Below are 15,531 nucleotides of genomic sequence, written 5' to 3'. Positions count from 1 at the left end.
GTTGAGAGGCAGTCAATACTCGCACATAACATTTTAAATCTCGCATTTTTTACTTTTCTTATTAAGATCCTATTACATTGTTTTCTGAAGTTTAATTTCTTGAAATATTTTGGCTCATGTGGAGGCACATTGTGTATTTTGAACATGTTATTGTAACTATCATTATAATTGTATGTAATATAATAAATGGAATATGAGTTATGTTGGCTGAGTTCTTTAAAGCCGTTTATGTTTTCATTTAAGCGAGCATTAGGACAGCCGGTCCGCATATTTTTGCTTAATCCGCTTAATAATATAAGCATAAAATTATCTGTATTGATTAAGATTGTGAACCGTAATTATTTAAACATGTTATCATTTTGTGACGCGCTCAGCTATTTGTAGCCTCATTGAGTTTTTAATCATTGTGAAAAAAACGCTTGCAAAATCATAAGAGGTTTGATGTCTTTATTTACGTTTTCCTTTCCTTTTAACATTTTCAAAGCTTTCCTGGAAAATCTATTTTTAGAAAATAAGTATTTTGTTTACAGTCAGGTCACACATTTATGAAAGAAGTGAAACGTATATTCTTTACATCAGTTCTATGTTACTGCAAAGTTGGAGGTGTAAATAAATATTAAGGTAGATCTAAGTGCATCTTTTATTATTTATGATATTTTTGTTGATTATCTGTTTTGATATGTTGAATAATCTTTTTTTATGTTTTTGTTTGATAAACAGTTAAATAAATGGGACCATGACACTTGAACTATTTTACAAAATCAAAACAACATGGCAGATATCTAGGTCAAGTCATGAGAGACATATTTTTTAATTTCCCTTTCTCTTTCAAAACTGAGTTTCTTTTAGAAAGAAATCGAAAATACTTTTTTAATAACCCTTTTCAGCTACATGCACTGTTGTTCTCGAAAATCTATATTTAGAATAATGCACTGTGTCAGGTCACACATTCATGAAAGTAGTGAAACGAAAGATCTGTACGTCATTATGTTACTGCAAAGTTGGATGTTTAAATAAAGATTAAGGTAAATCTAAGCGCATCTTTTATTAGATATGCTATTTTTATTGATTATCTTTTTTGAAATGTTGAATAATCGTTGAATTTTTATGCTTAAGAGTTTGATAAATGTAACCATGACACTAAAATTGTTTAACAAATTCGAAACAACATGGCAGACGACAGGTCATGACACAAAAGTTTTAGATTTTTTGTTCAGTCTTTATAGAAACTAGAACTGTGTCCAAAGAACACGGATGCCCCCACTGACAACATATAATTCTGTTAAATTTGGTCGCAGCAAAAATTCCTTCCTTTACTTCCATTTACACATTAAGGTTGTTCATCCCTGGAAATTTAAGCAAAATTACTCATCCGGTTTAAGAGGAGTTGCGTTCACAAAATTTCTATATGGTATATAGTGAAAAAATCAACGAAGGGCCATAATTCTGTTAAATTTGGTCGCAGCAAAAATTCCTTCCTTTACTACCATCTACACATTAAGGTTGTTCATTCCTGGAAGTTTAAGCAAAATCTGCCATCCGGTTTAAGAGAAGTTACGTTCACAAAATTTCTATATGGTATATAGTGAAATATCAACAAAGGGCTATAATTCTGTTTAATTTAGTCGCAGCAAAAATTCCTTCCTTTACTGCCATCTACACATTAAGGTTGTTCATCCCTGGAAGTTTAAGCAAAATATGCCATCCGGTTTAAGAGGAGTTGCGTTCACAAAATTTCTACAATCATAGTATATAGTAAAAAAATCAACAAAGGGCCATAATTCTGTTAAATTTGGTCGCAGCAAAAATTCCTTCCTTTACTACCATCTACACATTAAGGTTGTTCATCCCTAGAAGTTTAAGCAAAATCTGCCATCCGGTTTAAGAGGAGTTGCGTTCAGAAGATCTCGGGACGTACCGACAGACAGACGTACGGACGGACGGACGGACAGATGGACGGACAAGTGCAACGCTATATGCACGCCACTTTGTGGGGGCATAAAAATTGGTTACTTGATTGAGCCTGTTCATGGACGGTAATGTCACGTGCAAACTACCGTCCACGGCCCCTAGCACCGGCTTAAGCAGAATTCAACATTTAACATGAACTGGTATAATTTTGAATTGTGAAACATCCGCAGATGTGTTCATATGGCGGTTATCATGGATCTTACAAAGGCAATACTTATTTTCTTTACCATTGACAAAATACGCACTTAAAATTAATTATCACGGACTTAAATGATAGCGCGATACGACAATCAATACAACAAGTTATTGTTACACTAAACTATCTAAGCTGTTGTATTTATACTATTATTTTAAAGCGTTGTTTTCCTTAATTATATGTCTTGTTAAGTTATGATGAAACTAAAACGAAACAAAAGACAATGACAAACTTGTTAAAAAAGGAAATTAAACTCATCTTGATTACAATAGAGACAACTGGCTTTGTTTTGTTTTTCAAATAGTACATAACTTTTGAAATATTTAAGACAGTGTACACATTAGACTTCGTGACTTCGTGCAATTTATCTTACATTCAATACATGTACATGATGTTATTTTCATAACTATAGATAAAGACAATAGTAGGACAATTAAATGTCATTTCACCGCTTCTTAGATATTACCTAAATCCCTGGTTATAGCACAGAGCATAATTAAATATAAGACTCTGGCAACCCATCGGCTGAAGACCTGGGGCCGTATTCATAAAGGATCTTAAGTTTTAAGGGAAAAATTTCCTTATCTTGAAGAAAACTCCCTAAGGTAAAATTTCCCCTTAACTTTGAAGTCAAAAATCCCTTAAGTGAATTCCTTAGGCAAGAAATTCCTTAACTTAAATTTTATCCTAAGGCGAAAATTTCGTTTAATAACAGTTTTACTATTTGTAATTATCGACTGGAGAGCACTGACTGTGCTAAAAATAGTAACAAAAACAAGATGGCTGACCTAGAGCAGGAAATGCGCGACGTTTCAGACCTTTTCATGGATATTTGTTGTATATCATGGAATTATTCGGACAGTCATCATATGAAGCAGGCAGAGGAAAAGGATTGTGGGTTTAACACTAGTGACATGGTTTGAGACTGACGTTTTTAAACATTATCAGTTTTATTCGCGTGTTGTTCTTGTTTACCTAACTCGCTTCGAAATTTTCCGAAAATACAAAGTGAAAGTAGGGTAAGTGTTTACTATTTTAGTAAAAATTTACCGATAAATTATGCCGATATGATTAAACATACGTAATAGCATGTTTACTAAAGAACCAATGTTTCACTCCTAATTGATTTCTTGACGATACATTTGACAATTTTTCTGAATTTCGAGACGGAGTCAATCTGTCAATAGCTCAAATTATTCGTCCCCTATTTACTTCGTGCACATTTTGCCTGTTTTTGGTAAATTGTTGGAAGTTGATACTTTTTTCTGAAAAAAAAACCCATCTTAGTAACAAATTAAGTAGCCGTGTAGCAAAGAGGTTATTGGACGATTGCCAAAGTTTATTAATTTTAAACATCATCAAGTCCAAGGTACATGTAGATCTATATACATGTACATCATACATGTAGTATATGAAAAACAAGATCAACAAGGAAAGGCGGCGTTCAATGAACGCAACCCCCATATGACCCAGCAACAAGAACCAATGGCAAGGAGCCCAGGTGGACCCCAAACATAAAAAGGACAGGGCAACTCCATGTTTAATATTATCTTGTCTGTTAATTTTGTTTATAATTATTTACTTTTTTTGCATAGTTACAAGAACAAAAAGTTAGATATACATACCATATATAAAATAGGTAAATAATGTTTTAACAAATACAATATCAAAAATTAATGCTTTAATACAATTTGAATTTACATTAAATTATGGACTTCAGTATGTTAGCTTATTCTATTTTGACATTTAAGACATAGGTTACTATCATTTATTGCATGGTTTACTGCCCTAGAGAATAAAAACTCAAACAAAAAAGAAATTCCTGAAAATTGTAGATTTCATATTATATGATCCCCTTTCGAAATTCATTTTATTTAGTTCCGCCCATTGTTTTCTCGTTTAGGGCACACAGATTTTTTTACCACGGGACCATATGCCGCTTTTCATGGAATGGCACTTACATGTCACATTGAGGGTTCCATGATGACCGCCATATGAACACATCTGCAGATGTTTCAAAATTGTACCAGTTCATGTTAAATGTTGAATTCCGCTTAAGCCGGTGCTACGGGGCATGGACAGTGGTTTGCACTTGACAGTACTGTCCATGAACAGACTTTATCAAACTGAGCCTGTAACATTTTCAATTGTGTCATGTTGGGCTTTCTTCAGGGATTCTTATTTTATCCATTTTATTTCTGTTAATATATCTGCTTTTAATTCAGCTGTTATGTCTGCTTTTAATTTATCATATATAACATAAGCAAGCTCATATCAGCTTTGTCTGATAAATTGATATCAAAAAGACAATAGTATGTTATTCTCTATTGCAAATTTAAGTAATTGATGTTATTTCATTTGGTATTAGATTAAATTAAGATCTGTGACACAAGGGAATAAAATAAATGATGAACAATTGTTTTAGTATGACTGGTCTTAGTTAAATTAACTGAAGGAAAAGGACATAAACATTTGTAGTTTTCATGTTTAAATTGAACCGAATATTACATTGTAGATTTTTTCGCAAAGCTTCATTTGTAGTTTTTGGGCTTTTAAAAGTAGATAATACTTTACAGTAATCTAAAATTTATTTAGCTTTCATTTAATATTGAGAGCACCTGAATTACTGTGCATACCAGCCTTTACTCATGATACTGTCTAATAATATAGATAAAATACAGAATCCCTAAAGAAAGCCCAACACGGCAAAATTGAAAATGTTGCAGGCTCGGTTTGATTGAGCCTGTTCATGGACGGTACTGGATAGTGCAAGTTACCGTCCACGCCCCCTAGCACCGGCTTAAGCAGAATTCAACATTTACACATGAAATAGTAAAATTTTGAATTTAGAAACATTCGCAGATGTGTTCATACGGCGGTCATTTTAGTTGTCAGTAAGGGAACTGAGCAAAAATAACCACCATTGCAAAATGGTTAAAATAATAATTGCTGCTTGCATATGGTTATTATAATCAGATTCCTGTGCTGTAACTTTCTTCTTTGATACAAATATCTTTGAAGCCATGAAAACAAAACTGTCAATGTATTACAGTGATTTTTTTTTCCAATTTCAAAAACAACCTGTGGCTTTCTGAAGGGGGAAATATAGTGTGATAAACCAGAAAACAGGGAAATCTGACAACTGAAGAAATGGAATTTACCCACACATTTGATTAAATTTTCAATTTCAATTCAATTTAACATGCATGGTACATAGCAGATCTAGGCTATTTATAGGGACATGTTATTGATATAAGTCTGCCAGGCTATCTATAGGGACAGCTGTCAGATATAAATGAGATGCTGTTAAGTCATGGTTCTGGTAAAAAGTGCACAGGGCATTTAAGGGGAAAATATTATTAACATTTTTAGGGGAAAATATACTTATTTTGGGCTAGGGGAAACAGCCTTTATTCAGCTGTAAAATGTAGGGGGGGGGGGATCATTGTATTAGCAATCCTTATGCCTTTCCTTGTTGATCTTGTTTATCATATTTTATGTTTAATTTATGTCAAAGTAATGACTTCAGCTGTGTTCGCACAATATCTTTAACTATTTTATAATCACTGTCATTCAAGTATGCCAGATTCCTTTCACTAGGAACAAATTGACAAAAAGAAGTAAATTAAGTATGCAAGTATGCCAAATAAATAGACTCTTGTAAGGATCTTACACTTTACTGACTGCAATTTCTTGTATACCTATACAATAGCCAATTTATATTTATTAATTTAAACACATAACTTATTTTAATTTACAATTTGCCCTACAACACAGAAGACTGGAATTTTTGTTTGTTTTACCCATGCCGGACTAATTCTCAAAAACTACTGCTGCAATTTCTTTCAAAATTTTCAGGAATGATCAGTACCAAGTCTAGTTGTACATATCATTGGTTTTATGGTTCAATAAGTTTTGTTGGAGTTATGGCCCTTTAATTATATTTTATTTTTTAAAGTTTGTCCGGACTACTCCTATTATACCACTAATGCAATTTCCAAGAAACATTACAGGATTGATTGATAGGTCAAGTACTTGCACAAATTACACAGGTTTTTCGCTTGAATGATTTTTTGGCCAAGTTATGGCCCTTGTTGAATGAAAAGAATGTTAATAAAGTTTGTCAGGACGACTGATCATAAACCGTTTCTGCAATTTCAATGAAACTTTACAGGATTGATTGGTAGGTCAAGTACTTGTGCATAAAGTGATAATACACAAAATTTTCACTTTTATGATTTTCAGCTGAGTAATTGCCCTTGAATAAAAACAAGTGTTTTGCCCCGTTCATGATTTTTGGGTCTCCTGCTACACAGTAGCTGCAACATGTGATTGGCTATCATGAGGCGACACATGTTACACTGATGGCCCTAAATGTTATTAGCTTAGAAAATATTCCACAAAAAAAACCTGACCAAAGTGGCTACTGCTTTTTAGTGTTAATGAATGAATTTTCATACATGGAATAACATTCTGTGGATTGTTCTTTTAAGATGGCCTGACATTGAGTAACAAATGACCTTGTCCTTTAAGGTCAAATAACTGAATTTTGCTCTCTTCTTTCTGTAACTGGCTACAAATTTTGTATTAATGAATTGTCTTCATATTTAGACTGAATAACCATTAATGAAGATAAAATTATCTTTGACTTTGACTTTTAAATGACCTTAGCCTTAAAGATACAATTACTGAATTTGTTAATTGTTTTTGCTTTGAATGGCGATTAAACTTTGCAATGAGTATATGGAAATTATTAAAATTACAATGCATCTGTGTGTCAAGTTTCATAACTCTGACTATTTGTCTTTTTATGCCCCCACATTGTGGGAGCATATAGCGTTGCACTTGTCCGTCAGTCCGTACGTCCCGAAATCTTGTGAACGCAACTCCTCTTAAACCAGATGGCAGATTTTGCTTAAACTTACAGGGATGAATAACCTTAATGTGTAGATGGTAGTAAAGGAAGGAATTTTCGCTGCGACCAAATTTAACAGAATTATGGCCCTTTGTTGATTTTTTCACTAGATACTATGTAGAAATTTTGTGAACGCAACTCCTCTAAACCGGATGGCAGATTTTGCTTAAACTTACAGGGATGAACAACCTTAATGTGTAGATAGTAGTAAAGGAAGGAATTTTTGCTGCGACTAAATTTAAGAGAATTATGGCCCCTTGTTGATTTTTTCACTATATACTATGTAGAAATTTTGTGAACGCAACTCCTCTTAAACCGGATGGCAGATTTTGCTTAAACTTACAGGGATGAATAACCTTAAGGTGTAGATGGTAGTAAAGGAAGGAATTTTTGCTGCGACCAAATTTTACAGAATTATGGCCCTTTGTTGATTTTTTCACTATATACTATGTAGAAATTTTGTGAATGCAACTCCTCTTAAACCGGATGGCAGATTTTGCTTTAACTTACAGGGATGAACAACCTTAATCTGTAGATGGTAGTAAAGTAAGGAATTTTTGCTCCGACAAAATTTAACAGAATTATGGCCCTTTGTTGATTTTTTCACTAAATACTATGTAGAAATTTTGTGAACGCAACTCCTCTTAAACCGAATGGCAGATTTTGCTTTAACTTACAGGGATGAACAACCTTAAGGTGTGGATGGTAGTAAAGGAAGGAATTTTTGCTGCGACCAAATTTTACAGAATTATGGCCCTTGTTGATTTTTTCACTATATACTAAAAGTCTATGTAGAAATTTTGTGAATGCAACTCCTCTTAAACCGGATGGCAGATTTTGCTTAAACTTCCAGGGATTAACAACCTTAATGTGTAGATGGTAGTAAAGGAAGGAATTTTTGCTGCAACCAAATTTAACAGAATTATGGCCCTTTGTTGATTTTTAGTTTTCAACTTGTGGCACAGTCCAAAAAATATTTGACCTAGAGTCATAAGATTGACAGAACAGTGGCGTGTGGGGGCATCCGTGTCCTATGGACACATTTCTAGTTTAACTTAGAAAATATCACAAAAATTTACCAAAGTGGCTAAAATTTAATTATTCATGAATGAATTGTCCTTGTAGATAGACCTTCAAGATGATGAAACTTACATTGATCTTAATTAAGTCATAAATGACCTTGACTTTCAAGGTCAAATAATAATTGATTTTTTTTGTGATGTAACCGACCGTCCCCATCTCAGGAACCAGTAGCAATATTTACTTGAAATATCCATGCAATATCACAAAGAAACCTTTATCTTTAATGGTGGATAAGAATATAAATCAGTGTGAAAGTTTATAACTTTATTTTACAAAATATATTGAATTCAGGATGAAAGTTTATTTCATGAAGAATGAGTTCATGGATTTATAAAAGTGATAAAAACATAAAGAGTCTTCCAAGATTATCACTGATGTAATTATTCATACTTCCAAAGATTATAACTTAGTTATGTTGTCACTTAGTATTTACACTTTTCAAGATCTTCAATAGATCACTTCTGTCTGTAATCGCAATCACACTTTTTCAAATGATGTCACTTTTTCACTATTGCAAGGATATCAATACCATATGTTAGTATGTTGGTTTTTTTTTTTTCAAATTGTCAACAAATGTCATTGATTTCACATTTATAATGAGTATGACGTTTCATTAACTAAGTCAATGGCCAATAAAAAAATTCTGTTTTGTTGTTTATTCCTTCTGTTAATGAGAGTTTCCAAACCAATCTTCAATATCTTGAGTATGCTGAAAAAAAGCAAAAATTTTTAATACTTAATAAATGTTAATTTAAACAAAAACAAAGTTTAAAAAATCAGAAACTGAAGTTGTGAAATAAAATGCAAATGACTTTTTTTTGTGCTGAATACTAAGTAAGAACGATTCTGAGTCGAAAGTATTTTATCATTTGCAAGTACAAACCACCTGACAATGATCAATGTCAAACAGAACCAAAGGCAATATTTCAGAATAAGAAACAGAACACAATTATCACTTATGTTAGAATATATACAATGTAGGTATTAGTGTAAATATCCAGGTTGCTCAAAATCCTATCCTAAACAGTTCCCATCAAGCTAAATATTCCTGTCTGTACTAGGGCTGTCATTGATGGAAAATTTTGTATTGATATATCAAGAGACAAATATTAAAAAAAAATATCGACTTTGAAAGTAGATAAATGAAAACATTAAAATATGCACTATGAATTGGGACCATGGTGTTTTGCATGCTTGTATTAGACATTACAAATACTACACACTAACAGAAAGTTTTTTCTGTAATTTTTGTCACCGACATTTAACAAAAGGTTAGCCAAGAAAACTTGAAAAAAGTGACGTCTCTTATTTAAGGCAAAATAGAGAGGTATATACCGGTAAATAAATTTTAGCTTTTATTGATATATTTGAAAGTGTGTATCGAAATTGTATTGGATGATATAGCGATATTTAATGACAGCCCTAGTCTGTACTGGTAGTCGTGAAAGATTTTTATTTCAACTAGAAATGTGTCCATAGGACACGGGTGCCCCCAACGCGACACTGTTCTGTCAATCTTATGACTCTAGGTCAAATATTTTTTTAAAACTAAAAATCTTTTGCAAGAACTTTACAAATACTGAATAAATCCACAAGCAAACCCCTAGGTGCATAAGTATACATGCTGACCAACATTCTTGTAAACTTTCAGGCCAACAAGTGAAATACTTTTTGAGCTATGCATGAACAAGTTGAAAATTGCAAATTTATACAACTGTAAGTCAAGGGCAATAACTCTAACAAAACTGAAAAAAAATCCACATGCATAGCTTCACAGTGATGTGAATTATTATTCCTGTAATTTAGTGATGTTGATACATTATTCCTGTAAAGTTGGTTGATTCTAACTCAAGCACTCAAGGTCAACACAAATACTGAATAATCCATAAGCGAAACCCCAGGTTGCAAAACTAAATATGCTGAACATAATGAAACGGTTTTACTTTGAGAGTAACTATGTCAAGGGAAATAACTCTACAAATACTGAATAAATCCCAAGGTGCAAAAAAATTATGATATGCTGAGCAACCTTCCCGTAAGGTTTAATGAAACACGGAATTTAAAAATCTCTATGTCAAATCTTTTTGATTCGAGACTATTTGTACCAAGTATTTTCAAAATCCCTTGAACTATGAAGAAGTTATAGATTGGACACAAAATATACCCTATAACAGACTACGTAAATCTTTGACCTCTAAGTGTGACCTTGACCTTGGAGGTAGGGACACAGATGTTATGCATTACATATCATCTAACCATTGTGACTATTTGTGCTAAGTACTTTTTAAAATCCCTTAATCTATGAAGAAGTAATGGACGGGACAAAAAATATACCAAATAACAGACTCTGTTACCTTTGACCTCTAAGTGTGACCTTGACCTTAAGAGGTAGGGGTGCAGGTGTTGTTCCTGACATATTGGCTTATTATTGTGACTATTTGTGGCCAAGTTATTCCAAAATCCCTTGAACTATGAAGAAGTTCTAGATTCGACACAAAATATTTACCCTATAACAGACTATGTAATTTTTGACCTCTAAGTGTGACCTTGACCTTTGAGGTAGGATGCAGGTGTTGCGCATGACACATCCTCTTATTATAGTGACTATTTGTGCGAAGTATTTTTCAAAATCCTTTTGATCTATGAAAAAAGTTATAGACCTGACAACAAAATATTACCCTGTAACAGACTATGTAAGTATTTGACCTCCAAGTGTTGACCTTGACTTATGGAAGTAGGTGACCGGTTTTTGCGCATGACACATCATCTGATTATTGTGAACAATTATGGCAATATTTACAAAATCCCTTCATAGATAAGAAGTTATGGACCGGACACGACATATACCCTCAAATAGACAATGTTTGACCTTGAATGAGCAAGTGTGACCTTGACCCTGGAGGTAGGGGTCTGGTTGTTGCGCATGACACATCGTCTTATTATAATAAACATTTTGTGCCAAGTTATTTCAAATTCCTTTCATAAATGACAAAGTTATGGACCGGACACGAAAGTGTGACGGACGGACGGACAGACGGACGGAGGCTATTTCTATATCCCCCTTTTTTCTTCGAAAAAACGGGGGACAATAAATATTGTAACATCTGAAATTTTGGCTGCATGCGGGGCCATCCGTGGCATGACGACACATTTCTAGTTTATTTTCTTTTTATTAACTTAAATATTTTATACTAATTTCAATTAAAGTGAAAGTGATATAACTAATTAAATGACCATTCTATTGAAATGTTTGAACCTTCTTCGATATATATATTAAGTAAAATACATGTATATAATGACAGTACCTTGCTTAGTGGTTTGAAAGCAAAACAATAATACAAATGTAACTGGCAACACATAGCATGTGATACCGGTAAGTTTACTTAATTTGTTAGTTACATGTAGGTAAATGTAAATTGTTCTTTTTTTAGCTCGACTTTTTTTTTGAAATAAAAAGTAGAGGTATTGCTATAGTCGCGGCAGCGTTGCCGTTCCCGTCCGCAAACTTGTACCTGGATCATAACTTTTCTTGGTGTATTGTCTTCATACTTGGCCACAACAACCCTTGGGACAAGACCTTTCAGTAGACTACACTAACCTTGACCTTCATCCATAAATGACCTTGACCTTGAAGGTTAAATTACTGAATTTTCTCAAATTTGTGCATTAAATGACCACGTGTCACAACCATGTGACACCACATATGCTACCACCATGTGACACCACGTGTCACCACCACGTGACACCACAACGTGTCACCACCACCACATGTCACCGCCGCCACAACCACGTGTCACCATGTGTCGCCACCACCATGTGTCACCACCACGTGTCACCACCACGTGACACCACATGTCACCAACACGACGTGTCACCACCACATGTCACTGTCACCACCACCATGTGTTGTGTTAATAATAACCAGTACTCGGCGGGGGATATAAATTCAACGAATTTGCTTGTTTGCTTTTAGAGAAAGTAAAAAGTCGAGCGTTGCCCCCCCCCCAGGCTGTCAGGCTCTTGTTATTTATAACAATAAGTGGATAAAAAATTTATGTAGATTTCATTCATTCATTTCTAGTCATTTTATGTTTACTTATTTATTTATTTATGTATATTTTTATCTTTCATACAATATTATTTATTTTACATACAATATTATTTAGTCACTTAATTTAAAAGTTATTAATAAAATAATATTAAAAATAATAAAAAATTGGATGAGTGGTGAAGTGCCCTACTGAATTGGAGGGGGGGGGGGGGTAAATTGTCTTGAGGGTTGAAGTGTCTTGGGTGAAGTGTCTTGCTACCCGTCAGACAATAAAGCTCTATTTTAAACAGTAAATATAACCCTAGTCGCTAGTTGCATCATGTCACATTACTACTTTTAAATCTTAAAATATTATGCTTAAATCCCTTTTATCTGAGTGTATACTAAAGAAATACATATCAACTTACATCTACTTAGTACTTACCGGAAGTTTTTAGAAGAACAAGTCCTGAATCCAGGTGAATGATTTGTACCCATCTTTTTCTTGAGTGTATATTTGTAAATTGGAGGTTTTTAACTGTTTTGAAACCTCATCAGCAGTGTATTGAATATAAATCTTCAGTTTTCTTCCATATCCTCTTATTATTACTTGGTTGCATTAATTATAATGTTGACTTTTGTAGATGTCAAACCGTATCCGAAATATCAGTCCGAGCACTATTATACTTCTAGCTCTCCGATTAATCGCATGCTCCCAACATCAATGTAAGGATTGGGCTATCCAGGATAAAACTATTTCTTCTGTCAGACAATAAAAAGTCAGTTACGCATTCGTAACATATAACTACTTCATACAATAAAGCATTTATTTAAGTTGATAAAAATATTCAGAAAGGTAGCACACCACAGTAATGTAAGCCACAGCTTCGAATGGCCAGGGAGGATTTCCTGGATATAGTGAATATTCGGGATTTAAATGACTGGTTGTCTTTAAAATGCATTTTCAGCATAAAATTTGTTTTTGTGACATCTAATATGATCACTGGCAAATTCGAAAACATGGCCAGAAATCACATGCTGTTGATTATGTATGTCAAGGCCGCCATTTTTTGTAAACATTGCTTTTAAACAGCATGCACGGTAAAAAGAAGTCATTTTACAGGGGGGTACAAACTTTTAGCAGTAGCAAAAAATCTACAAGGTTGAGGACTAGTTTCTTTGTGATATTTTGCATGTATAGGGAGTTGCTAAAGCAGAAGACGGTGTTCCTTTAGCCTGTATATTTGCAGATATTTTTTGCCAGAGGGTGGAAATGTGTTGTTTTGGGTCTCGGGCCACTGTAGATTTTTGGGCTTCAAACGGAATGAATTGCAACTTTTTTTGACTGCCTGCCTATTGCAGATGGGATAATTTCTTTGTAGATTTGCAATCTTATGTCATATAGTGTTCTCAAAAAATGTGTTTTTCTTTTTCCAGGTTGTGTAGTTTGGTATCAGAATTATTAGACGTATTGCTTGTAGGACATTGACGGCAGGAACTTGAAATTAACTGTGGAGTGCTACCAAAATTGCCTCCACTGGCGGTATGTCTTAATACCAAATATGAGTCATATCCGCGGATATCACTATAAATACCGAATATGACCTATATTTTACAAATTAATTATTTTTTTATAAATTTTTCTTGATACGATGTTTTATAATAATAAAATGAATTTACATGCAAAATTTCGTTAAATTTGGTCCATAAAAAAAAAAGTTATTTATAAGGGTTATATTCGAATTACGTTCTTAAAAAGTCATGTCCGTGGCGGACAGGAGATACCGAATATGACTTATTTTTTATGAATTGATTATTTTTTATGATTTTTTCTCGATACGATGTTTTATAATAATATAATTATTTTACATGCAAAATATCGTTAAATTTGGTCCATAAATAAAAAAGTTATAAGTTATATTCGTTGCGTTTTCAATAACAGTCATATCCGTGAAGGACAGAAGATATCGAATATGACCTATATTTTACAAAGTAATTATTTCTTATATTTTTTTCTTGATACGATGTATTATAATAATAAAATAAATTTACATGCAAAATTTCGTTAAATTTGGTCCATAAATAAAAAAGTTATAAGTTATATTCATTGCGTTTTCTATAAAAGGCATATCCGTTGCGGACAGAAGATACCGAATGCGACTTATTTTTTATAAATTGATTATTTTATTATTTATTTTTCTTGATACGATGTTTAATAATAATAAAATGATTTTACATGCAAAATTTCGTTAAATTTGGTCAATAAATAAAAAAGTTATAAGTTATATTCGAATTACGTTCTATAAAAGTCATATCCGTTGCGGACAGAAGATACCGAATACGACTTATTTTTTATAAATTGATTATTTTATTATTTATTTTTCTCGATACTATGGTTAATAATACTTTGATGTTTTTACATGCAAAATTTCGTTAAATTTGGTCAATAAATAAAAAAGTTATAAGTTATATTCATTGCGTTTTCTATAAAAGGCATATCCGTTGCGAACAGAAGATACCGAATACGACTTATGTTTTATAAATTGATTATTTTATTATTTATTTTTCTCGATACTATGGTTAATAATACTATGATGTTTTTACATGCAAAATTTCGTTAAATTTGATCAATAAACAAAAAAGTTATAAGTTATATTCGTTGCGTTTTCTATAAAAGGCATATCCGTTGCGGACAGAAGATACCGAATATGACTTACATTTTATAAATTGATTGTTTTATTATTTATTTTTCTCGATATGATGGTTTATAATAATAAAATGTTAAATGCAAAATATCGTTAATTTTTGTCAATAAATAAAAAAGTTATATGTTATATTCGTTGCGTTTTCTATGAAAGGCATATCTGTTGCGGACAGAAGATACCGAATATGACTTATATTTTATAAATTGATTATTTTATTATTTATTTTTCTCGATACTATGGTTAATAATACTATGATGTTTTTACATGCAAAATTTCGTTAAATTTGGTCAATAAACAACAGCCACCGGAAAATCTTTGCACCACCGGGATAGTTACAAAATTCACTACCATTTATACTTGCCCTAAACACTCACAAATCATTTCATCCGATAGATTTAATGTTAATTATTAATAATTGACTTCATTTAAAGCTATTTTGAATTTTTTTCTTATCAAAAATTGTATTTTAAAAAACTTTGTCCGGCGGAATTTCATGTATTCGATCGGAATTAATCGCTGTCCGGGCGGAATTATTTAAATTCCAATTGGAATTTATTCCAACATTATTATTTATTCCAACGGGAATTTCAATTTTTATGAAAATTGTCGAAATACATGAACACATGCTTAA

General features: G+C 32.6%; 1 long non-coding RNA gene across 2 annotated transcripts; it reads left to right on the top strand.

The window, feature by feature from the left end:
* Positions 1 to 40: 40 nt before the first annotated feature.
* LOC132755687 (uncharacterized) lies at positions 41 to 13,741 on the top strand. 2 transcript variants are annotated; one of them, XR_009629246.1, is made up of 3 exons: positions 41 to 621; positions 942 to 1,025; positions 13,633 to 13,741. It is a non-coding gene; the product is annotated as an uncharacterized LOC132755687 (long non-coding RNA). The 2 variants fall into 2 exon arrangements; XR_009629245.1 differs by having other exon boundaries at positions 888 to 1,025.
* The last annotated feature ends 1,790 nt before the right edge of the window (positions 13,742 to 15,531 follow it).

Source organism: Ruditapes philippinarum, unplaced genomic scaffold, assembly GCF_026571515.1.
Source record: "Ruditapes philippinarum isolate M1 unplaced genomic scaffold, ASM2657151v2 ctg4596_1_1_1_1, whole genome shotgun sequence".
Classification (NCBI taxonomy): domain Eukaryota; kingdom Metazoa; phylum Mollusca; class Bivalvia; order Venerida; family Veneridae; genus Ruditapes; species Ruditapes philippinarum.
Note: the sequence above shows the minus strand (reverse complement) of the source record. Positions and strands in the feature narration are given on the sequence as shown.